This window comes from Choloepus didactylus, chromosome 8 (genome assembly GCF_015220235.1).
Source record: "Choloepus didactylus isolate mChoDid1 chromosome 8, mChoDid1.pri, whole genome shotgun sequence".
Taxonomy (NCBI): Eukaryota; Metazoa; Chordata; class Mammalia; order Pilosa; family Megalonychidae; genus Choloepus; species Choloepus didactylus.
The window spans coordinates 23,395,865-23,418,638 of NC_051314.1; positions in this window are offsets into that span (position 1 = coordinate 23,395,865).

The window sequence follows — 22,774 nt, forward strand, 5'->3', positions numbered from 1 at the left end:
AGGTGCTATCAAGTGCCATGGCCATGTCTTCATCCTGGGAAACCCCTTCTCCCTACAGGCAGCTTGAAGCAGTAGGAAGGGCAGGGGGTTGGATCTCAGAGGGGTCAGTGCTTTAATCTGAGTTCCCCACTTATCGGCTGCAGGATCTTGATCCAGTTTCTTAATCTCACTGAGCATCAGGTTCTGATCTGTAAAGCAACAGCTTACAGAGATAACAAATATTCCCTCTCTAGTACATAGTCCTTGCTCAGTGAACTCTCACTGTCTAACATCATTAATGCACTAACCAGTGATTTAGTTAGCGTCCCTGAATTTTTAAAGAGCTGATACTCCCTAAGTCAGGTTCCAGAGCAAGATAAAAGTGGCCTCTACACCCTTCCTACTTTCTTTGCTGTGCTAGTCTGAGTTCTCCAAGGAGCAGATGGCAAGACAGGATTGAACTGGGCAAGGATTTTATTGGGGGAAACTCCTGTGAGAGAAAATTGGAAGGGAGCCAAAGAAGGCTGGGAGACCCATCAGACAGCAATGCAGGTCTGACCACATGTGAAGAAGAGAGGGAAAGAAGGAAGGTTGGGTGAAAGCATCTTGGACTGTGATGTGGTCCTAAGGACAGTTAAGCAAGGCTGTCAAAGAATCCTTGAGCCAAAGTCAACCATCAGAGGAATCTCATGTCTCCTATTAATGAGACTGCCTTAGTATCCTTGCAAGTAAAATCCGGCCTTGGTGCAAAGGCTGTGTTGGACTTCAGTACCTAGTGGCTGAGCCCTTGATCGGTTACACTCCTTTTGGTCGGGGATTCTACAAAAGGCATTCTCATGGTCACAACACTTGCTGTATCTAAAACCAAGGCCTTGGGTCCATTTCTTTTTTAAAGGCAGTTAAATGTGAAATCAAGCAGTGGCTAACAAAGATAGTTACAAAATCCCAGACATCTTATCAACTTCCCATCATCCAGGACCCTGCTCTTTAGTGCCTGACTTCCTCTCTGCATTATCCTATAGCATCCCCCTCCACCCACCCTTGAGAATTGTAGGAAGAACCTTTGTACTTCTCTTCTCATACAAATTGCTCCATAAAATGGGAATTTCCTCAAACACTCTTAGTCTTTCAAGGAGACATCCTCTTCACCCCCTCATTTGTGCCTCACTGGGGCAGGAGGGGCAGTTTATTTCATTGGTAATCCGGAGAGAATTTTATCCATTGGACCCTGTTAACCAGAGTGTGTCACCACATTAAAAAGCAGGACTGGAGGCCACCACTCTCTTCTGTAATTGGTGAGGTAGGAGGCAGGGAAGTGTCCTCCAAGGTGCAGCTGACCGGGCAAGTTTGGCTCTGCAGACACAGTTCACCCCATAGGTTGGCACTAGTTAGGGATGGAGGAGATGTAGAATGCCCAATTTCAGCCCCAGGCCTAAGCCACTTTCTCCAATCCAGCTTTGAGTAATAAAATTAACATGGTATCTTAATCATTATTTACTGCTGTGCCTATTTCTCATATTGGTTAGAATCCATTCTAGGGAATGGGTGTGATTAATTAGCACCTAATATCTGCAATGATGCCGGGTCTGAGATGATTGGATTATTGACCAAGGATGACTTCTTATGGCACCATTGTTTGGGTAGTGAGATTCCATAGGTGCTTCTAGAGCCTCTTCTCTAATCTCAAACCTCATGTGACCCTCCAAAGAAGGTCATTATAATCTGTACCCCATAATTACACTCTTGGTCATGCAGCCTTTTGCACTACTTTTTTTTTTTTTTTTTTTTTTTTGCACTTACCTCACCCTCTCTCCTGACAGGCCTAGAACCCTGAGAATGCAAGACTGACACCAGGAAAATTGGTAAGGAAAGATGTCAATATACCACCTCTCTTATTCTCAGCCACAAACAGGCTCCTCACTACAGAAGAGTCAGGCATTCACATCCAAGAACTATAGTTAATAGTATATAAAGTTTCCACCCCACATGGTGATCTTCCGCCACCCCTCTGGTAGCTTCCTCATTCATGGAAGACTCTGACACATGGTGCTAAGTTCCTTCCTCCTGCCACCATCCTGGGTGACTACTCATTAACAAGGATGAAGCCTTCCATCCCTTGACCTTCCTCTCCACCTACCTCTGCCCCACTCCTGCTTCAATCAATATTCCCATGACCACACCCTCAACCTTGTCTTCAGAGGTCTTCTCTACCTCTGACAACCCACTTGCTTTCCAAAGCCTCACATTTCAGAAGACAGCCACACATCCTCTAAGTGAGAACTACCTGTCAAATATGTGATCCCAAGTCCCACCTCACACCTACTGATTTCAAATCCTTAAGGGAGGCACTCAAAAATCTGCATTTGTAGCAAGTGCCCTAGCTGATTCTGGTTTAAGAACCAGTGAGCATCAGTCCAGCCCTCAAATGACTCTCACCACACCTTTTCTTCAAATGCATGGAGCCTCTGGTCTTTGATTCCTCTACTTTGTTGTTACCAGCCCCTCCTGTCTCCACTTCTTTCTTATCCAGCTTAGACTCTGTGGTACACCACTTCAACCCTCTTGGCAATTTCAGTTCCTCACCCAATTGGGCTACTTTTGTCCAGCAAAACCCTGGCTCTGCAACAATCCAACTAACCAGCTTTTCCACTGGGGCTCATTGACTCTTTCATTCTTTCTGACAAATTTTGTTTGATGCCCAAAATATTCCAGTCACTCTGTAAGGTAATAGAGGTTTGTTTTTGTTTTTGTTTTTTAATCCATGATCACTTGCCCTTGAGGAGTACGTGACTAAGTAGGAGAAAGCCATAAAATGATCATTTTGATGTATTGTGGTAGGTTCAGTAATAGAAGTAACCAGAGGGTAACATGGATGCATGCAGAGGTCCCATCCCAGGCTTGGGTGGAGCAAGGTTAGGAAAAGCTACTTGGAGGATATGTCTCAGGCGAGTCTTAAAGAGTGGAGGCAGACAGATCAAGAGAAGAGGGGAGGCATTCCAGACAGGTCGGCATGAGCAAAGGCAGAGAAGTGAAAATAGTTTAGCAGGTGTAGGACACGAGAAGCAAGTCAATGCTGCTGAAGCATGAAGCTCGTGGCATGGAAGGGTGATAATATTTTCCAAATGAAAACTCAGTCTATATGGCCCCAACGAGGTGGAATGTTCCAAATCTGGAATGTCTCAGAAAATACCAGAGATGATGTCACTAATGTAGTAGGTAGTTAGGGATTCAATCTACCACTTCTTCTACATATTCCTGCCCTTATGGCCCTCAACTTCCCACTCAAATCCACAAGACAGTAAAACTCGTTTTGCAAGATACTAGGAGACACTTCTCATGTCAAATCCTAGTATTATTTTTATCCTAGTATTATCCTAGTATCATGTTTTATTTAAAACAGCTAAACAGGAAAAAGAAAAATCTAAACATCCACCAATAGGAGAGTGGTTAAATCAATTGTGGTACGTTAAAATACACTATGCTACCATAGTAGACTTCTTTTAATAACAATAACATGAGAAAATGCTCACAACACAAAGTTATTTTAAATAAAGCAAGAAACAAAACTGTATATTTAGACGGACTTCTATTTTGAAAAACTAAGTCTACATATATCACCATGGAACAAGTAAATGGAAATAAGTGGTTTGGTTACCATTTTTTCTTGTCCCACTCCAATCTATTCTCCATACCACAGTCAGAGTGATTCTGCTAGAATGCAAATCTGATCCTGCCCAAAACCCTACAAAATCAAAAGTCCCAAAGCCTTGATCATGGAAACTAAAGCCCTGTATCATCTGGCCTCTTTCCTGCCCCCATCCCTGCTTCCCTGCTTGCCATCTCCCACTTACAGACCATCACACATGCTGTCCCTTCTGCCTAGAGCTGGAGGAGCCACTTCCAAAATGGTTCACTCCCATGGTTATTTGCAGGAGGCCTCAGTCCTTCACCATGTGGATGTCTCTGTGGTGTGGCTTGGGCATCTTCGGGACATCATGCGGCCTCTCACCCCCAGGCCTTTCCCCAGCCCCTGACCTGCTTGACTAACTCTGTCCATCCTTCAAGATGCAACTTAGATGTTACTGACAAGAAGCCTCCCCTGACCACCATCATCCTCAAGCCATAGCTGGTACCCTTCTTATGTACTCCTATAGCATCCTGTGCTTTCTCCGTTATAGCACTTTTCACTTTGTAACTCAACTTACTCATTTCTATTCTCCCCTAGAAGTTAACCTTCATGATGACAGAGACCACTTTTTTCTTATATACAAAAAATCTGTATTATTAATATACTGCTGCATAACAAATTACCCCAAAATCTGGTGGCTTAAAACAACACATCATTTTTATCTCACACAACTTCTGAGAATCAGAAAGTTGAGAGTGGCTTAGCTTGGTAATTCTAGCTCAGGGTTTTTCATGAGAAGACAGTCAAGATATTGGCCAGGGCTGTGGTCATCTGAAGGCTTGACTGGGGCTAGGGATCCACTTCCAAGATGGGTCACTCACTTGGCTATCGGCAGGAGGCCTCAGTTCCCCACCATGTGGATGTCTCCATAAGGTTGCTTGGGTGTCTTCATGACTCAGCAGCTAGCTTCTCCCAGGGAGAGTGAACCAAGAGAGAAAGCAAGGGCATAATAGAGGCTAATTTGTTTAATCCCCACTGTATCTACAAAGAAACAGAGAGAAGTCAGGTGATAAGCCTAGGGTCACCCAGCTAGTTAATGTTAAAGGCAGGATTTGAACCAGACAGCCTGGCTCTGGGTTCTTGCTCTTAACCACTGTGCTATATTGCCTTGCTGAGCAAATCAGTATATATTCGCTGGATAGAAAATCCTATTGTTGGGAGCCATGGGTAAAATTTGCTTCCCCAAATTAGCTTATTTGTGGTTCATTCATACTATGTGCCAAGCCCTGTCATTCTAGACACTTTAGGGGACATTTCAGTCATGTCCATTTCTAGAACCCACATTGCCCCCCAAAAAAATCCCAAGATTCCAAAGCATCCCTGCCTCGGAAGGGGAAGTCTCTTGGCCTTAAAGATTTGCTTCATGATCCAGTTCCATGGGAAGTGCCAGGTTTCTCCGGGGAGGCCACCTGAGCTGAACTACCAGCTGGCCCACATCTCTACTGCTGGCAAAGGCAGCCTGCTCACCCCTCAGCATCTCCACCCTGAGAGATGAGGATGGGACCTGGGCATGCAGGGAGAAGCTCACAGCTGTGGTTTGGGCCTGATGACTTCACTGGAGAACCATTCTACAGCTGCCTTCCCGAGGCTGCAAAAAGCCTTGGAGGGAGACAGCGAGGCAGTGACATCATCAGGGAGGTGCCAAGCACAATGGCACCCTTGTAGGATGAAGCTTGTGATCTCATGGGCTCAGAAGCACTCATCCACGATCCCTGACCCAGCCCAGCCCCACCCAGGTGCAGCCTGGAGAAGCCCAGGGCAGCCCCCCATGTCCATGAGCTGGTATTAATCCTTTCCTCCACACCAAGGCTTGGAGTAAACAAGAAGAAACCAGCCATATGCACTGTGGAAGGATTTCTCAACTCTCCCCTCAAATTTAATGTCATAAGAGGAGAACATGAAAGCCCTTCCACTGAATTACCATTTGTCCTCATTTGAACATGGGGCCTATGCACTTCCAATGTGCCACACAGACTATAAGGTAATTCTTTATTCATTTATAAAACATCTTTCCTAGCTTATTTCAAAGAGAATTTAGGTTTTACAAAGCACACACAACACAGAAGGATCGCATGAATCATAAGTTAGAGGGAAAGAAGAGAGATTAAGGTGGGGAGCATTAAATGGAGTCAGGAACAAAGCAAATTCAAAAAAAAAAAAAATGCATACTGTGTAGTCCTTTACCCTTGGTATGCATAGGCCATACTTAGGCTCTGAGCTTCCTAGTGGCCAGAATGAAGAAGGAAACCTGATCAGATATAAACATCACAGTGTTCAGCTCTTTTATGCAGGAATATTTTATTTCAATAAAGAGTTTTTTAGACTCATGGTATTCATGAGGTTTAAAAACAGCTACTTTCTCAAGAGAAACACAGTTACCAGAAAAAGAAAGTTATCATAAGATTTTCTTAAAGAGGATTTTAAGTGAGGTAGTGAACAAAAATCCCTTATAAAAATTCCTTGATGTAAGCCAACAGATTTTTACTTTAAAAATGAGGTGTTGGGCCATGGATGATTGTATGGTATGTGAATATATCTCAATAAAACTGAATTTAAAAAAAAATAAAAGTAAATACAAAGTTAAAAAAAAAAAAAAAAAGATAAATGAGGTGTTGGGAAACCAGCCCATGAGCCAGATCTGGCCCTTGGCTTATTTCTGTAAATAGTTTTATTGGAACACAGCTCTGCTCATTTGATAACTTACTGTTGATGGCTGCTTTCACACTTCAATGGCAGATGTCAGGAGTTACAACAGACTGTAGGTAGCAGGTACACCCTAAGCTGACCCCAGCGAGTACCACCCTTGTATACTCCCCTCCCCTTGAGTAAGAGTGGAAATTGTAACATGCTTCCATTGTGGCCAATGAAATATGACAAAGGTGATGAGATTTCCCTCCTTTGATTGGATTAGGTTGTATGGCAAGGGTGATGGAATGTCACTCCTATGGTTATGTTACTACGTAAAACTCCATGTTAGCAGCCTGGAAAGAAAGACTCTCCACTGGCTTTGAAGATTGAACTGTTGTGATGTGAACCACCTATGGAGAGGGCCACGTGTCAGGGAATTGCAGGCTGTCTCTAAGAGCTCAGGGTCACAGCCCTACAACTGCAAGGAACTGATTTCTACCAACAACCACACATACTTGGAAGTGCATTCTTCCCACATCGAGCCTCCAGATGAGAATGCTGCCTGGCCAACACCTTGACTGCAGTCTCGTGGCCCAAACAGCTAAGCTATGCCCAGACCCCGGTGTACAGAAATGGTGAGATGGTAAATGAGGACTGATTTAAGCTGCCATGTTTGTGTTAAGTTGTTATGCAGCATAGAAAACACACACCATATAACTCACAGAGCCCAAAATATCTACTTTCTGGTCCCTTAGGGAAAAAGTTGGCCCACCCCTGCACTAAAGCACAATTCCAAAAAAAATAACTTTATGGGGTGTTCTAGTTTGCTAGTGCCACTGGAATGCAAAACACCAGAAACGGATTGTCTCTCATAAAAGGGGGTTTATTTGGTTACAGTCTTAAGGCCATAAAGTGTCCAAGGTAACGCAACAACAATCGGGTACCTTCACTGGAGGATGGCCAATGGCATCCGGAAATCCTCTGTTAGCTGGGAAGGCATGTGGCTGGCACCTGCTCCAAAGTTCTGAATTCAAAATGGCTTTCTCCCAGGGTGGTCCTCTCTAGGCTGTAGTTCCTCAAAAATGTCACTCTTAGTTGCTCTTGGGGTGTTTGTCCTCTCTTAGCTTCTCTGGAGCAAGAGTCTGCTTTCAACGGCTGTCTTCAAATTGTCTACTCTCTCAGCTTCTGTGCATTCTTCAAAGTGTCCCTCTTGGCTGTAGCAAGCTTGCTCCTCCTATCTGAGCTTATGTAGTGCTCCAGTAATTTAATTCAGACCCACACTAAATCGGTGGGGCAACAACTCCAAGGAAATTATCCAATTAGAGTCATCACCCACAGTTGGGTGGGTCGCATCTCCATGGAAACACTCAAAGAATTACAATCTAATCAACACTGATACATCTGCCCACACAAGATTACATCAAAGAAAATGGCATTTGGGGGGGCCTAATACATTCAAACCGGCACATGGTGTGTATATGGGGTTTTCAAAACACACATACAGAGAATAAGAGTATTTGAGGCCCTACTCTGAATGAGCATTCTGAGAGCCACTGTCATTGGCATAAGCTGAGTAGGGGCCATGAAGACAACTGAGCCCATTAGATATCTTGGGAGCAAAAACAGAAACTGACTCTAGCTAGCTTACCCAGGAAAGAAACTTGTTTGAAATTTATCAGCTAATTCACAGAATCAGGGAAAAGACTGGTGATTTGTTCTCAGAAAAAGACAGACCAGGACAGTTCTGGGAGTCTAAACAGCAGAAATGATTCACAGCCTCAGCGAGACTTGGTCTGTCACTGGAGCAAAGGTGCCCCAACTTTCGGGTTATATATTTTTTTGCATCACTATGTTCAAACATCAAAGTCCCGAAAGAGAGAGGTCTGGCTAGTTAGGGAAGTCCTGGTACTTTGATTTAACTCACCATGACTGCACAAGACAGGGGAATGATAAACCCCCTAAAGGATATCAGGATGCTAGAGCTAGAAAATGGGGAAAAGGATGCTAAGCAGCCATCAAAGGCCACCGCTCCAGTCCCTGCATTCCCCGGCTCTCGCATCAGCGAGCCCCCAGTGCTCCTCCTGAGAAAGTTCTCACCACGTTTCTCATTACTTAGCCATGTCCCTGCCTGGAGTGTAAGCTGCATGGGGACAGAGGTGATGCCCACTCTAACGTAGTGCTTAGCATGTGCCAGCACAGAGTGGGAGCTCAGGAAAGATGTGTTGAGTGGGTGAATGGATGAATGGATGAATGAATGAATGAATGATCTCCTAGCCAGACTAAATTCTGAGCCACCCCCACCAAATTTCCATCTGGATAGAACTTTATCCTTTCTTCCCCCCAACCCACTCTTCCCCCATTCCATTCCCTCCCCTCTGCAAAAAAAAGTGAGAAGTGCCTTGTTTACCTCTCTTCTTCAAGTCCCTCTTGGCAGTCTCACCCTTTCCCCCAGCTGCAGAGGAGATCCAGCAGACTAGTCCTTTCTACGATCAATCTCTGGTAAGTGATATTAGGAAAATAAATATCCATGGCACAGATGTTGCTGTGTTTTCCCCCTCCCTATAAAATGCTTCCTGGAGTGCTACAAACATCGCCACAATAGTTCTTCCTGCCCTCAACAGATGATGGTTTAAAGCTGGGAGATGATAGAGGGGAAGAAGAAGGAAGAGGCTGTCACAGGGAGGCACAGTCAGGGGCTGGTGCCTGTTGGGCCTCCAGAAATTCAGGGCCTTGCACCAGCCAGCAACCAATGCAGAGAGCCCTTCTCAATGAGAGGTCAAGTCCTGGGCAGAGGCACAGATAACTGTGCAAAACTCAGTTCCATATTCATTCATTTGTTCATCCCATATTCATTTAACACTTTATATTTGCCATGCACAATTCTAAGGTGCTGGGGATACACAAATGAAGCAGGTAGTCACAATCTCAGCTCACAGAGTTTACAGGCTGATGGTAAGGACAAAGGAGCAGACAGACAGCCACAGTTCAATGTTTTACGTGTTAGAGAGGATGCCCACACTGCAACAGAAGCACAGAAGCAGAGGATTTAGTTGGGCCCAGGTAGTGAAGACGGTCTTCCTGGAGGATGTGACACTGAAGCTTAGACTTAAAAGAAGAGTGAGTAAGCACAGACATTCCACATCTCACAGTAAACTGATGCAGCATCAGTAACAATGACAAATGCCACTCTCCTTTCCATACCTATGGTAGTCATAGTAAATCAATCACAGCCAGGTAGTCACAATCTCAGCTCACAGAGTTTACAGGCTGATGGTAAGGACAAAGGAGCAGACAGACAGCCACAGTTCAATGTTTTACGTGTTAGAGAGGATGCCCACACTGCAACAGAAGCACAGAAGCAGAGGATTTAGTTGGGCCCAGGTAGTGAAGACGGTCTTCCTGGAGGATGTGACACTGAAGCTTAGACTTAAAAGAAGAGTGAGTAAGCACAGACATTCCACATCTCACAGTAAACTGATGCAGCATCAGTGACAATGACAAATGCCACTCTCCTTTCCATACCTATGGTAGTCATAGTAAATCAATCACAGCACCCTTTGCCACTGAGCCAAGACATGGCCTCAGAGTCCTTCTTAACACAGAACTCCAGGCAGCCGCTACTAATCACTCAGCAATGGCTTGGGAGAGCCAACCAGTGAGACCTCACTGGTTTAGGGGAGAGAAGGGTGGACCTAGAGTCAGAGAACCATCACCGTAGGTGACCCTAAGAGAGCTCCTGCCTGCGAGAGCTACACCAAGGGGCTCACCAGTTGAGCCAGGAAGAGGGAAGTAGAGGAGGAGGGGAAATGCTGTTCAGTGTCAGGTGTCTAAGGGTGAGGAGAGACAGAAGACAAGAGAATGAGTAAGGAGGCCAAATGGCCGTCAGGGTGCCGGGCAGGTGGGGCTCAGACCTAGGGCCATGGTGGGTGAGAGGGACCCATGGTTCTGCCTTTTAGGCTCTGCTAGCATAATAGCAGATTTGGGGGAAGGTGTGGGGTCAGCCCCACAAGCTTAAAGAAACCACTCCAGACTAGACAACTAGCTGTGCCACAAGTCATCTGTGTGACTGTAAGCAAGTTACCTCACCTCTCTGAGCCTCAGGTTCCTCACCTGCATCATGACAAAGCCTCCTTTCCTTATCAGGCTGCTGTGAATGTCAGTCAAGGCAAGGTTGTAGTTGTCACATGCTTTACAAATTGTATTAAAATCACTTACCAGCTATGTAAACCTGGGAAAGTTCCTCAACCTCTCAAAGCCCCAGTTAACTCATCTTAAAAATAGGAGTGATAATACTTGAGAACATTTAGATTGCATTTCTGTAGGGCATTGCTCTAAAGACTTTACATGAGTTAATTCATTTAATCCTCCCCACAACCCTCTGAAGTAGGTTCTATAATTATTCATACTTTTCAGATGAGGGTTCAAAGCACAGAGACCCTCAGTAGCTTGCCCAAGGTCACATGGCAGGTAAATGGGCAGAGTCAGGATTCGCTCCAGAGCCTGCACTTAGGACCACCTAGGATATAGGTCTCCAGAGGGCTGATGTGTGGTCACCTGGATTAATACACAGCAAACACTTGAACTGAAGCCTGGCATGGCACATGGTGAGCACTCAGTAATGTCAGCTGCTACTTTATCACTAGATGTAAAAGACACACTTTAATTGGGGACAGTTTTAATCAAGGGACCTAATTTTGGAGTTTCTGGGGCTCAAGTGTTTTAAAGGGCATGAAGCATTGGAGGGAGGTGAAGGAAGGTGAGATGGAGTTTCCAGGAAGGGTGACATCTTGCTGGGCAGGGAGAAGGGAAATTGGCAGCAACCACTCATCCCCAAAATGAGAATAAAGTTCAAGGCTTAGCAGGTTTGTTCTCAACGCCAACTGCACATTAAAATACCTTTGGAATGGATTTTTTTAAATTTTTATTTTATTGTATTTTTGCAAACCAACACCCGCCTTCCTCCCTCCTCCCTTTCCCTTCCCCTACTAGCCTCTAATCTGTTTTTTAATTCTATGAATTTGCTATTCTAGGCATCTCTTATAGGCTATATCATACACTTTTTGTCCTTATGTGTCTTGATTATTTCACAGGATATGTTTTCAAGATTCTTTCATATGTCTCAAAACTTCATTTGTTCTTATGGCTGAAAAATTTTCCATTGTGCATATGTACCATATTTTGTTTTTCCATTTGTCGATGGACATTAGGGTTGTCCAGCTTTTCGCTATTGTGAATAACGCTGCTATACACATTGGTGTACAAATATCTGTTTGTGACTGTTTTCACTCTCTTTTGGTACATAGCTAGAAGTGGAATTGATGTCAAATTAATTTTTTCAAGCTCTGCCCTATTGCTTTTCACAGCAGGTGTACCATTTTACATACCCACCAACAATACAGAAGTTCCAATTTCTCCACATCTTCTCCAACATGTGTTTTCTTCATTTTTAAAATAATAATCATCATTGTGGATGTGAAGTGGTAATTCACTGTGGGTTTAATTTGCATTTCCCTAATGGTTAATGATATTGCTCATTTTTTCATGAGTTTTTTGACCATCTGTATATCGCTTTGGAGAAATGTCTATTCAAGTCCTTAGACCATTTTTTAATTGGATTGTTTGTCTTTTTGTTGCTGAGTTTTAGGATTTCTTTTTATATTCTGGATATTAAAAGCTAATCTAATATATAGTTTGAAACTATTTTCTCCCATTCTATAGGTTGCCTTTTCACTTTCTTGATAATTTCCTTCAATGCACAAAAGTTTTTAATTTTGATGAAGTCAAATTTATCTATTGTTTCTTTTGTTGCTCATGTTTTCCTGTCATATCTAAGAATCTGTTGCTGAATCCCAAGTCATGAAGATTTTCCCTTGTGTTATCTTCTAAGAGTTTTACAGTTTTAGCTCTCATATTCATGGAAATTGGGTTTTTAGAAGCCAGTGCCCAGACTCCATGTCTAAGTTATTGAATCAAAATCTCTGGGGCTGGTTCAGTGGCTGAGATATCTCAAATAGAGTTGAGAGGTGAATCTGGAGGTTATTCTTACACATTATATAGATATTCTTTTTTAGAGTCTAGTATATTAGAATATCTAGGAGGAAATACCTGAGTCTGTTGAATAGTAATCTAGTAGACTTGATTCTTGATGATAATTGTATGACTATAAAGCTTTTGTCATGTGACCGCATGATAGTGAAAACCTGGCGACCGACACTCCCTTTAACCAGTGTATGGACAGATGAGTGATCAAATAATGACAAGAAATATTTAAATAATAGAGCGTTATAAGGGGTATGGGATGGCTTGGATGTTCTTTATTTTTTAATATTTTTTTCTTTATTTTGAAGAAATGAAATGTTTGAAAATTTGATTGTTTGCAATGAATGCACAACTATATGATGATACTGAGAGCCATTCATTGTATACTTTGGATGGATTATATGGTGCATGAGTATATCTCAATAAAATTACATTAAAAAATCTTGGGGGCCAGGTTTGAGTATTCTTATTTTTAAAAAGCTTCCTGAGTGATTATAATCGGCAATGGAGATTGAGAAAGATTACATTTACTTCAAAGTGCTTGGAACCTGGGATCTGGAGCCCTAGCCCCATCTCATCTCTATCTACCTAAAGACAATCCACAATAAGACCTTTCCTTTAGCCAAAACCCAATAACACTCGGTGTCCTCTTAGCATAGTATTGAAAGATGTGCTAACCACTCATCTATCTTGTCCATCAGCAGAACAATGAGCTAAAATTAAGGACAACAATAACAATAGAGTTGCCTTGTTCAGCACTGGAATGCACATGTGAGTGGGGGAGGGAGGTGATAGGTGTGTATGTGATGTGATGGGAAAATGGACTTGTGAAAAGCAGCACATTCAGGGCAAAAGCAATAACCATCAGCTTTGATGTCCTTTGCTATACCCCTGATGAGAATTTGGGCCACCATAAGTAGTGGAACTGATTTAAGTCTTCCAAACACGTTATCCACTAGTTTTCTATACCTTCCTCCATACCTCCCCATCTCTGCTCTCAGCTGAAGCCGGTCTCTAAGCCAACAGCACACACCTATGGTACTGCCCACTTCCTGATTTCCAGCCACCACCTCTTGACCTCAACAGGGATGGCAAAGGCAGAGCAATGCAACAGGGACAAGGCCAACCATTAGGGTGGACTATGGTTTCCATGCATTACCCCTCTTAATCCTCGAGTGGGCAGATCAGGTAGGAGGAGCAAGCTTTAGTCTCTTCTTCAGGAGGGAAGCATCCATTCTGAGAGCCTGGGTTCAGGGCTGGTGTTCTCTCTACCACAGCCTGGGCATTTATTTTTCTATAGAGAACAATAAATTCAGTCTGATTTTATTTGGGACTGATAAAATACAAATATCAGAACCCCACAGCCCCATGGTCCATGACAAGTTATGTCTCACATTCAAATCTGGCCCACCTATCTGTTTTTAAGGTGCTTTATTGGTTGTTTTTCAGAAACCACTTTAGGTATAAAAGAGAGAACAAGCTAAAGCAGGGAACTGGTTATAGGAGTTTTGGGAAGGCCAGAAGAGCAAAAGGGAGAAGAGAATTGTTACTTAGGTGTCACACTCCCACCAATGCTGCTGAAATCATCACGAATGCCCCTGCCACTGGGCCACTGCTGCTGCTGCTGCTACTGTTGAAAGCACTGCCAGGAGCAGAAGAAAGTCTTTCTCCCATCTTCTGATTTCCACTTGCAGCTCCTGTTGGTAGACCTGAACAGAAAGCCAGCTGGCAGGGAACTCTAGGAAATGGAGTTTGCTGAATTTCAGGGCCTAACGTCCAGAAGGTTATATAGAAGGGTTAGTTGGGTGCTGAGAACCAACAGACACTACCTGCGTAGCCAGTTTTACAAATAAGGAAACCAAGACTCAAAGAGCTCACACAGCTGACAAGTGGCAAACCCAGGATTCAAACTCAGTTTTACCAGGCTTCAAAGACCATGGACTTAACCTTCATGCTGTCCTGATTAAGGCAAGTTGCCTCACATCACGTTTCCTGGTGGATGCCTTCATAAGGAGCAAAAAGGTTTCTGGGTAGTCACTAGATGGTAAGTTCCTCAAGGGTAGGACCAATGCCTTATGCATTGTATCAGTTATAATTTGCTGAATAACAAACAACTCCAAAACTCAGAAGTTTAAAAAATTAAGATTTATTATTGCACACATGTCTGCTGTTGAGTTGGGTTGTCCTTCTGTTCTTGGCTGGGCATAATCGTGTGTCTGTGGTCACCTATGTTTAGGGTAAATTGGAGTCTTTAATATGTTTGGGGTTTGGCTGGTGGTCAACTCATCTAAGATAGCTTCAACTTGGACAAATGAGCTCCTCTCCACTTGAACTCTCATCCTCCAGGAGGTTAGGCTGAGCTTGTTCACATGCCAAAGGCAGGGTTCTAGGAAAGAGAGAAGAAATGTATATTTTCTGAGGCCTAGGCTTACAGATGGCAAAGCCTCACTTTCTTTGCCTTCTATTGTCCAAAGCACGTCACAAGGTCAGCCCAGGTTCAAGGAAGGAGAAATAGGCTCCACCTCTTGATGGAAGGAGCTGCAGAGTCATTTTATAAAGGACATGGACACAGAGAAGCCATTAATTGGGGAAATCAAAGAAGTCAATGAGCTACAGCCATCTGGGAGTGCCTCTCCAAGCCTCTCACAGGGCCTTACACTAGACAGGTGCTTGCTCCTCTCCCCATGAGGGCAGAGAACAAGCAGATTTTGTTCACTGTTCTTTTTAACACCTAGCACATAGTAGGGGCTCAATATTTGGCTACATTGATTAATTGAAGCAAACAGTTATAGGAAAGAAAATGTATTCATATCACCTCCAATGCATCATCCCATGAAAACACAACTTGCATGTCCTCCCTGTACAAAGTCTCTGCGAGTACCATGTGCAGAAGGGTGTTTAGCAGATGCTTCTGCGTGATGATGATTTGCAAAATCCCTCAAAATTAATATCACCATGGGTTCCAGAATCTGGAAGAATCTCCCCACCATCCAAAAGAAGAAAGAAAATCTCTCGCCACTGCCCTCTTTTTTGTTGCCTGAGTGGTAATGTTTGGGGAGAACAGACGAGACAGAGCACTTCATCTTTCTTTCCATGACATAGAGCGTCTAAGAATGTGTGGTTGCTCCAGCCGGGGATGATGGCACGTGAGCGTGGGGCCGGGATGTCAGCCCCCTGCACATGCTGCTCCGCTGGCTCGGCTCGAGCACGGACTTGCTGGCAGGGCAGCAGCAGAGGGAGGGCTCTGTGTGCACAAAGCAAAGAGGATCGTGGTGGGCCTGGCTCCAAGCATCCCCCCGGCTGAGAATGAATGTCAGCAAAGATGTCTTGAGTGGGATAAATGTCTTGCTGCAGACTCCCACCGTGCTCACGTGCACGCACACACACACACACACACACACACACACCTCTCACACACACATACACACAGCCTGAAATCTGCAAGACTTCAGTGCACCAAGCCCTTCCCATTTTGTGCCCTCCTTGACTTCACCCATATTCCTTCTGTCAGGTGACACTGCTGAAACTTTATAAACCCTCTGGATGCTGTCTTTGATGCTGAGCTCCTGCATCTTGATTTCTGTTTCCCCCACAGTCCACAGCCCAGCTCTGGCTCACACCCTGAGTTTGAGGCTTCCCCACAGTTGGCCCTCTGGACCCAAGTCTCAGGCTTCTGGAACTCCAAATAGTACCTTGTCCCTGGGGAAAGTCATGTTCAGCACCAGATTCTCCAGCCCCAACTCACACTTCCTCTTGTACCTCCTGTCTAGAAGAGACCATTCCCAGCGCCATGCATTCTGGACTTCGTAGTACTGCCTTCTTAGGGGGCATGAGGATCTTGAAAAACAGACCTCTATGAAAACGAGGGGAGGGAACTGACTATTCTGGGCCCCAGGGAACTTATTGACAAGATGAAAACGTTCTGTACTTCAATTGTGGCAGTGGCTACACGATTGCACTCATATGTCAAAGCTCATCACATTATGCATCCAAAAAGAGTGAGTTTTATGGTGTGAAGTATATGTCAATAAACCTGACTTCAATTTTTTTTGAGAAAAGAGGCAGTGTGAGTTCTCTGGCTCTTCTACCCACTCCATCCAATTCCCAACCTTGATGGGAAGAAGTGTTTCAGGATAATAATGCATCAAAGTGACGTTTTATGGGCACCAATCTGCCTTAAGAGCTCCATAACTTTATATTGTGGCTGGTCTTCTCGGAAGCATGCAAGTCTGGGGCAAAAGGTAGTTGCCAACATGGCTGGGAGAAGGAACAGGAGGTAACTGAAGATGTTATTTCCCAGCCTGAGATGCTCAGGAGAAAGACAGGACCCCAGGAGAAGAGGGGTGGAACAGGGAAGGGAACGGGAAAACAAAGGGAAGGGGACTCAGGTGTCCAGGAAAGGGAGATCCAGCATTGCCTGAAAGGCAATCAGAGAAGAGGGGGAGATGTTTGCAGGCTTCTCCGGACCCTCAGAGGAGCCCTGAGCTGCTAAGTCCATGTGCTCTGGCTCTGGGGATGCCCTTCCAGCCACAGGTGAGTGTGAGAGCAAGATTGCTCCTGGAGAAGACCCTGCTTAGCTGAAGAGAATAGAGGTCATGGTGGAGTTTCTCGCTGACACCAGGTGGGGAGATACCTTTGAATGGTGAGATTTGTCTGCCCCCACCCAAATCCTAATTCTGAATAAGCACAGCCCTGGCTCCTGGCCTTCAGTCACATGAAATAAACAATCCCTTGCAAATGGTTAATCACCTTCCAACCTACTGGTTCGCATGTAGTAGGGATCTAGAGAGAACCTTCAGTCCTAAGATGAGGAGAAGAACCGTTATGTTTGCAAACTTTCCCTAGAACCCATTCCCTCCAGAAAGTAAGAGTCAAAAGTGCAAGTCCCAAAGAAGAGAGGAGAGGGAGTGGAAGGGGTGGAGCAGACTGCAGGACCCCAGCGTGGACGTGGATGTGGACGACTCAGGGCTGAGATCAGCACTTCTTTATGGGGCACTGGACAAGGATTTGCACCCCTGGATTCCCCCTCCGTGTAAATTCTTTCCAGCCAATTTATATCCATCCACCTTGGAGAATCTTCATGGTCCATAAACACTTTGTGGGAGGAAGACTAGGGTAAAGTCCACAACTCTGGCAAAAACCTTCAGAAATACAGGCAAGGGTTCCCCCACACTATAATAATTCTTGCAATTATTTGTTTTCTTTTTTTAATTTGGCAACTGTGTATTTGGCAGAATGTATGTTGCAGCTATTGCAGCGAATGTTCTCCTGGTTACATACCCATGAGAAATGAGTGCATGTGTCTGCCAGAGGACATGCTAAAAAACAAATGTTCATAGCATTATTATTTGTTATAGCCAAAAACTGGAAGCAACCCAGATGTCTGTCAATAGTACGATGGATAAATAAATCGTGGTATAGTCATACAATAGCCTACAATACAGCAACAAAAAAGAACTACCAATAGAACATGAACAGATAAATATCGCACACATCATATGAAGCAAAAGAAGCCAGACGTGAATACATGCTTATAATTCCATTTGCACGAAGTCAAAAAAAAAAAAAAAAAAAAAAAAAGGCAAAGTTAATCTCTGGGGTTAAAAGTCAGAACAGTGGTTACTTTGGGAGCATGGCCAGGAGTGACGAAAGAGAGAATTTTGGGTTCTGTTCCTTGGTTTGGGTGCTGGTAACACTGAAGTATTTATTTGTAAAAATGTATCAAGCTCTGTTCTCACAAACATTGAGGACTGGCGGTTTGATGTGCTGAGCCCTCTATCACCTGGCTTGCCCTTATGAAGCTCCTTACTGCAAAAGAGAGGATAAACCTGCGTATAATTGTGCCTTATAATCTCCCTGAGTACCTCTTTGTTGCTCAGATGTGGCCCTCTCTCTCTAGCTAAGCCAACTCAGCAGGTGAACTCACTGCCCTCCCTGCTGCATGGGACCTGACACCCAGGAGTGTAAATCTCCCTGGCAATGCAGGATATGACTCCAGGGAATGAATCTAGACCCGGCATCGTGGGATTGAGAACATCTTCTTGACCAAAAGAGGGAAGCAAAATGAAATGAAATAAAGTTTCAGTGGCTGAGAGATTACAAATGGAGTCAAGAGGTCACTCTGATGGGCACTCTTACACACTATATAGATAACCCTTTTTAGGTTTTAATGCATTGGAATAGCTAGAAGTAAATACCTGAAACTGTCAAACTGCAACCCAGTAGCCTTGACTCTTGAAGACAATTGTATAGCAATGTAGCTTACAAGATTGTGAAAGCCATATGGATCACACCCCCTTTATCCAGTGTATGGATGGATGAGTACAAAAATGGGGACAAAAAACTAAATGAAAAACAGGGTGGGGGGGGTGATTTGGGTGTTCTTTTTTTACTTTTATTTTTTATTCTTATTTTTACTTTTTCTGGTACAAGGAAAATGTTCAAAAAAATAGATTGGGGTGATGAATGCACAACTAGATGATGGTACTATGAACAATTGATTGTATACTTTGGATGATTATATGGTATGTGAATATATCTCACTAAAAAATTGAATTAAAAAATGTATCAAGCTCTACACTTTAAATTTGAGCACTTTGCTTTATGTATAGTATATCTGTATAAGAGATATATATGATAAAGAGATAGTGATATATAGACAGAGATGAGAGAGAGAGAGATGATGATGTAAACTACTGTGTGGTGGGTATACTGTGCCAGGCACTAAGGATTTAACACTTTATGGAAATATATGCACCAAACAGATCTTTGTGAAATTTATGAGCTAGTGGAGAGAAAGACGTTAAGCAAACAGTCGCCTAAAGGAATAAAGAATAACAATCTCGGTTAGTGCTATGAAAAGCAAGTAGGATTGATTGTAACCAGAAGCCTGACTTAGACCTAGCATTAGGGACACCTTCTCTGAGGAAGCAACACTCCAGGATGGGTAGGAGTCAGGTGGGTGAACCTTCAGGGCAGGGCAGGAGGACAGCAGAGGAGCAGGATGGGCATAGCCCTTGGGAGGGACCGACAGGACAGCATGGGGGACAGCCAAGGAGGAGCACTGGGACACAGCAAGGGCTGGATAGATGGGTGGGCATATCAGTGGAAATTTGGTTGACAATGTTAAGAATTTGGGATTTTATTTCCTAGAGCAGTGGGCAGTCCCCCAAGGCTTTTCAGCAGAAAGCAACATAATCCAATCTGCATTTGTTAAAGTAACCTGTCATTTATGTGCAGCAAAGATTCCAAAAAGGCAAAAGAAAACATGGGGAGACCAGCTAAGAGGCAACTGAAGTAACCCAGGCATGAGTTGGTAGCTCAGACTGCAGGGCTGCTGATGGAGAAGAGTTTACAGATTTCAGGTATTGACAATGTTATTTAACACCAGCTTTGGTGGGGAAAAAAAGGAATACTACATTCAATGTAAGTTAAAAATAATAACAAAACACCTTTACTGGCTGACACACATTTATCTATATACTTAAAGACCACTTGCTTCATACATACCACATTCAAAATTATCCCCTACAGTCTCTTTAAATTTCCAATCTAAATATTTTTCTGAATTGCTTTTGGCCACAGACAATTGGGCCCAACATTGGGAATAGCATTGGGATGATGTGCTGTTTGTCCTAATAGTAATGTTTATTGAGCACTTTCCTTATGCCCAGCTTTCTTCTAAGTGTTTTGCATGGACCAGACTGTCTCATTTAACCCTCAAGACAATCCTTTTAAGATAGGTGCAATTATTATCCCCATTTACAGTTTAGGACATCGAGGCCAAAAGAGTTGCCCAAGATCACCTAGGTAGTGACAGGCAGAGATTTAAACCCAAGCAATATGGTGTCAGAATCTGCATTTTAACCACTAGCCTGTAGTTTTTCTCACACTCGAATCTTCGGTGTTGGTCTTTTAAGAAACTGACTAACAGAATAACTTCCAGGCACATCAAAGAGTACTATAGTCTGTCTGCATTCCCAGTTCTGTTTTTTCCTTAATTGAATTATATATTCCTGGAAGCTAAGTAGCTTCACTTGAAAGTCAGCAGGAAGCTTTTGACAGGTAAACATCGGCTGCTTGAGTGATGTCCTTCATGACGCATGAATCAGTCATGCCAGCTACTGTTGGCTTGAAAAGCCGAAGCTGTATTCCAAAATATTTGGCTAATTCAACTGTGTTAATGGCATTTCCCACATATGATGGGAAAACTGTGAATTCAACAAGTTCTTATTTCTATGCTTAATCTTAATATGATCTTTGTGAAGAAGCTTCATGTAAGGGCAACCTGTAAATTAAATTAAATCCCGCATGCTGTTACCAAATCGAATAACACAGTGACAAGCAGATGACTAGACAGGTAGTATGTGTTTTAACAATGACAACTCTGTTATACCTCACGCCAATGCAGGGCAGCTGACAAGTATTTTTTTACATTTATTGTAAGATGCGTGCCCTTTTCAAAAACATAAAAATATGAAACACTGGATTTCTGAAGATTTGGGCAAATATAGTTATTTGGGGACTAGAATCTCCCTTTTTGCTGGGCAAGAAGTCAATCCCCTACTTAGAAGGAGTCTGTCCCTTTGCCTTTCTGTTTGACTTTCCACATTTCCATTCTAGACCTCCAGTTTTCCCTGCCCCTGTTAGCCCTTCTCTGTTCCTCAAACCCAAAATGCATCAACTGCAAGAGTAAATTGTGTTCTAAATAGCCTTTGAAGACTATGTAAGGGTGTAGCTTCTTGTATCTGGTGGCCTTGTTTTATATCTTAAGATATAAAGTATGAGTATGTTACTCATACGTAATTGAGTTCAGTTTCTCATCCAAAATGTGAGAATAATATACCTACCTTCAGGGTGCTTAGGAGGGTAAAATGAGAACATGCATATTAATAATTTAGCATGGAGTCTGCCACCTGGTTAATGGATGTTAAGCTGCTATTGCTATCATATATCATCATCATGGTAGCAAATATCTTATCCAACACAACCAAGACTCCTAGTTGACTGATTAATTTTAAAAGTCCATTGAAGTTAGAAATTTAAAACAATAAAAAGATATATTCATATCTCTGCCTCTACCTATATTGAGTAGCTTGCAGCAGACCCATGTTTATGCCAAGAACAACTAGAAAGGCCAATTAAATTACAAAAAAGAATCTGTTCGAAGCCATCAGAGAGTCTCAAGTCTGCGAGGACGTGAGAAACCAGGATCCTTGAGGGAAAGGAACCACGGAGAGATGAGCCAGCATTCTGCTCTCTTTCTCCCCCAGCAGCATTTGCAAGGAACCCAGGCAGAGGGCACATGTTAAGGCGACATTCTCACAGAGCTGGGGAAATAAAAATTATTGTTTGGGGCTTCCAAGATAGTCAGGAATTGAGGAACCAAGATCCCCTAGAGAAGAAAAAGAGAGAAGTGAGCCCACATTCCTTCCCCTCAAAGCAGCTGCTAGAACAGGAAGCTAAGAAGACAAGCAGAATTGTGCTGAAAATTTTCATTTTGGAATTCCTTGTCTATGACTGTATAGGATTCGAATACTGAAGTTGAATAAAGAAGGATTTTTGTGGGGTTTGTTTTTTGTTTGTTTTTGTTTTGTTTTGTTTTGCTTGCATTTAGAATTCATTTTTTAAGAGGACTGAAGAGTAGATGTGAGCCATAGTTAGCCATTAGACTGTAACTGTAGCACAATGATATGAAGGAATTCTGTTTTTCACAGACACTATTAATAGAATGATAAGACAAGCCACAAAGTAGAAGATATTTACAATACATTTACAACACAAAATATGTTTTTTTTTGTTTGTTTTTTTATCTTCATTTTATTGAGATATATTCATATACCACGCAGTCATACAAAACAAATCGTACTTTCGATTGTTTACAGTACCATTACATAGTTGTACATTCATCACCTAAATCAATCCCTTACACCTTCATTAGCATACACACAAAAATAACAAGAATAATAATTAGAGTGAAAAAGAGCAATTGAAGTAAAAAAGAACACTGGGTACCTTTGTCTGTTTGTTTCCTTCCCCTATTTTTCTACTCATCCATCCATAAACTAGACAAAGTGGAGTGTGGTCCTTATGGCTTTCCCAATCCCATTGTCACCCCTCATAAGCTACATTTTTATACAACTGTCTTCGAGATTCATGGGTTCTGGGTTGTAGTTTGATAGTTTCAGGTATCCACCACCAGCTACCCCAATTCTTTGGAACCTAAAAAGGGTTGTCTAAAGTGTGCGTAAGAGTGCCCACCAGAGTGACCTCTCGGCTCCTTTTGGGATCTCTCTGCCACTGAAGCTTATTTCATTTCCTTTCACATCCCCCTTTTGGTCAAGAAGATGTTCTCCGTCCCACGATGCCAGGTCTACATTCCTCCCCGGGAGTCAAATACCACGTTGCCAGGGAGATTCACTCCCCTGGGTGTCTGATCCC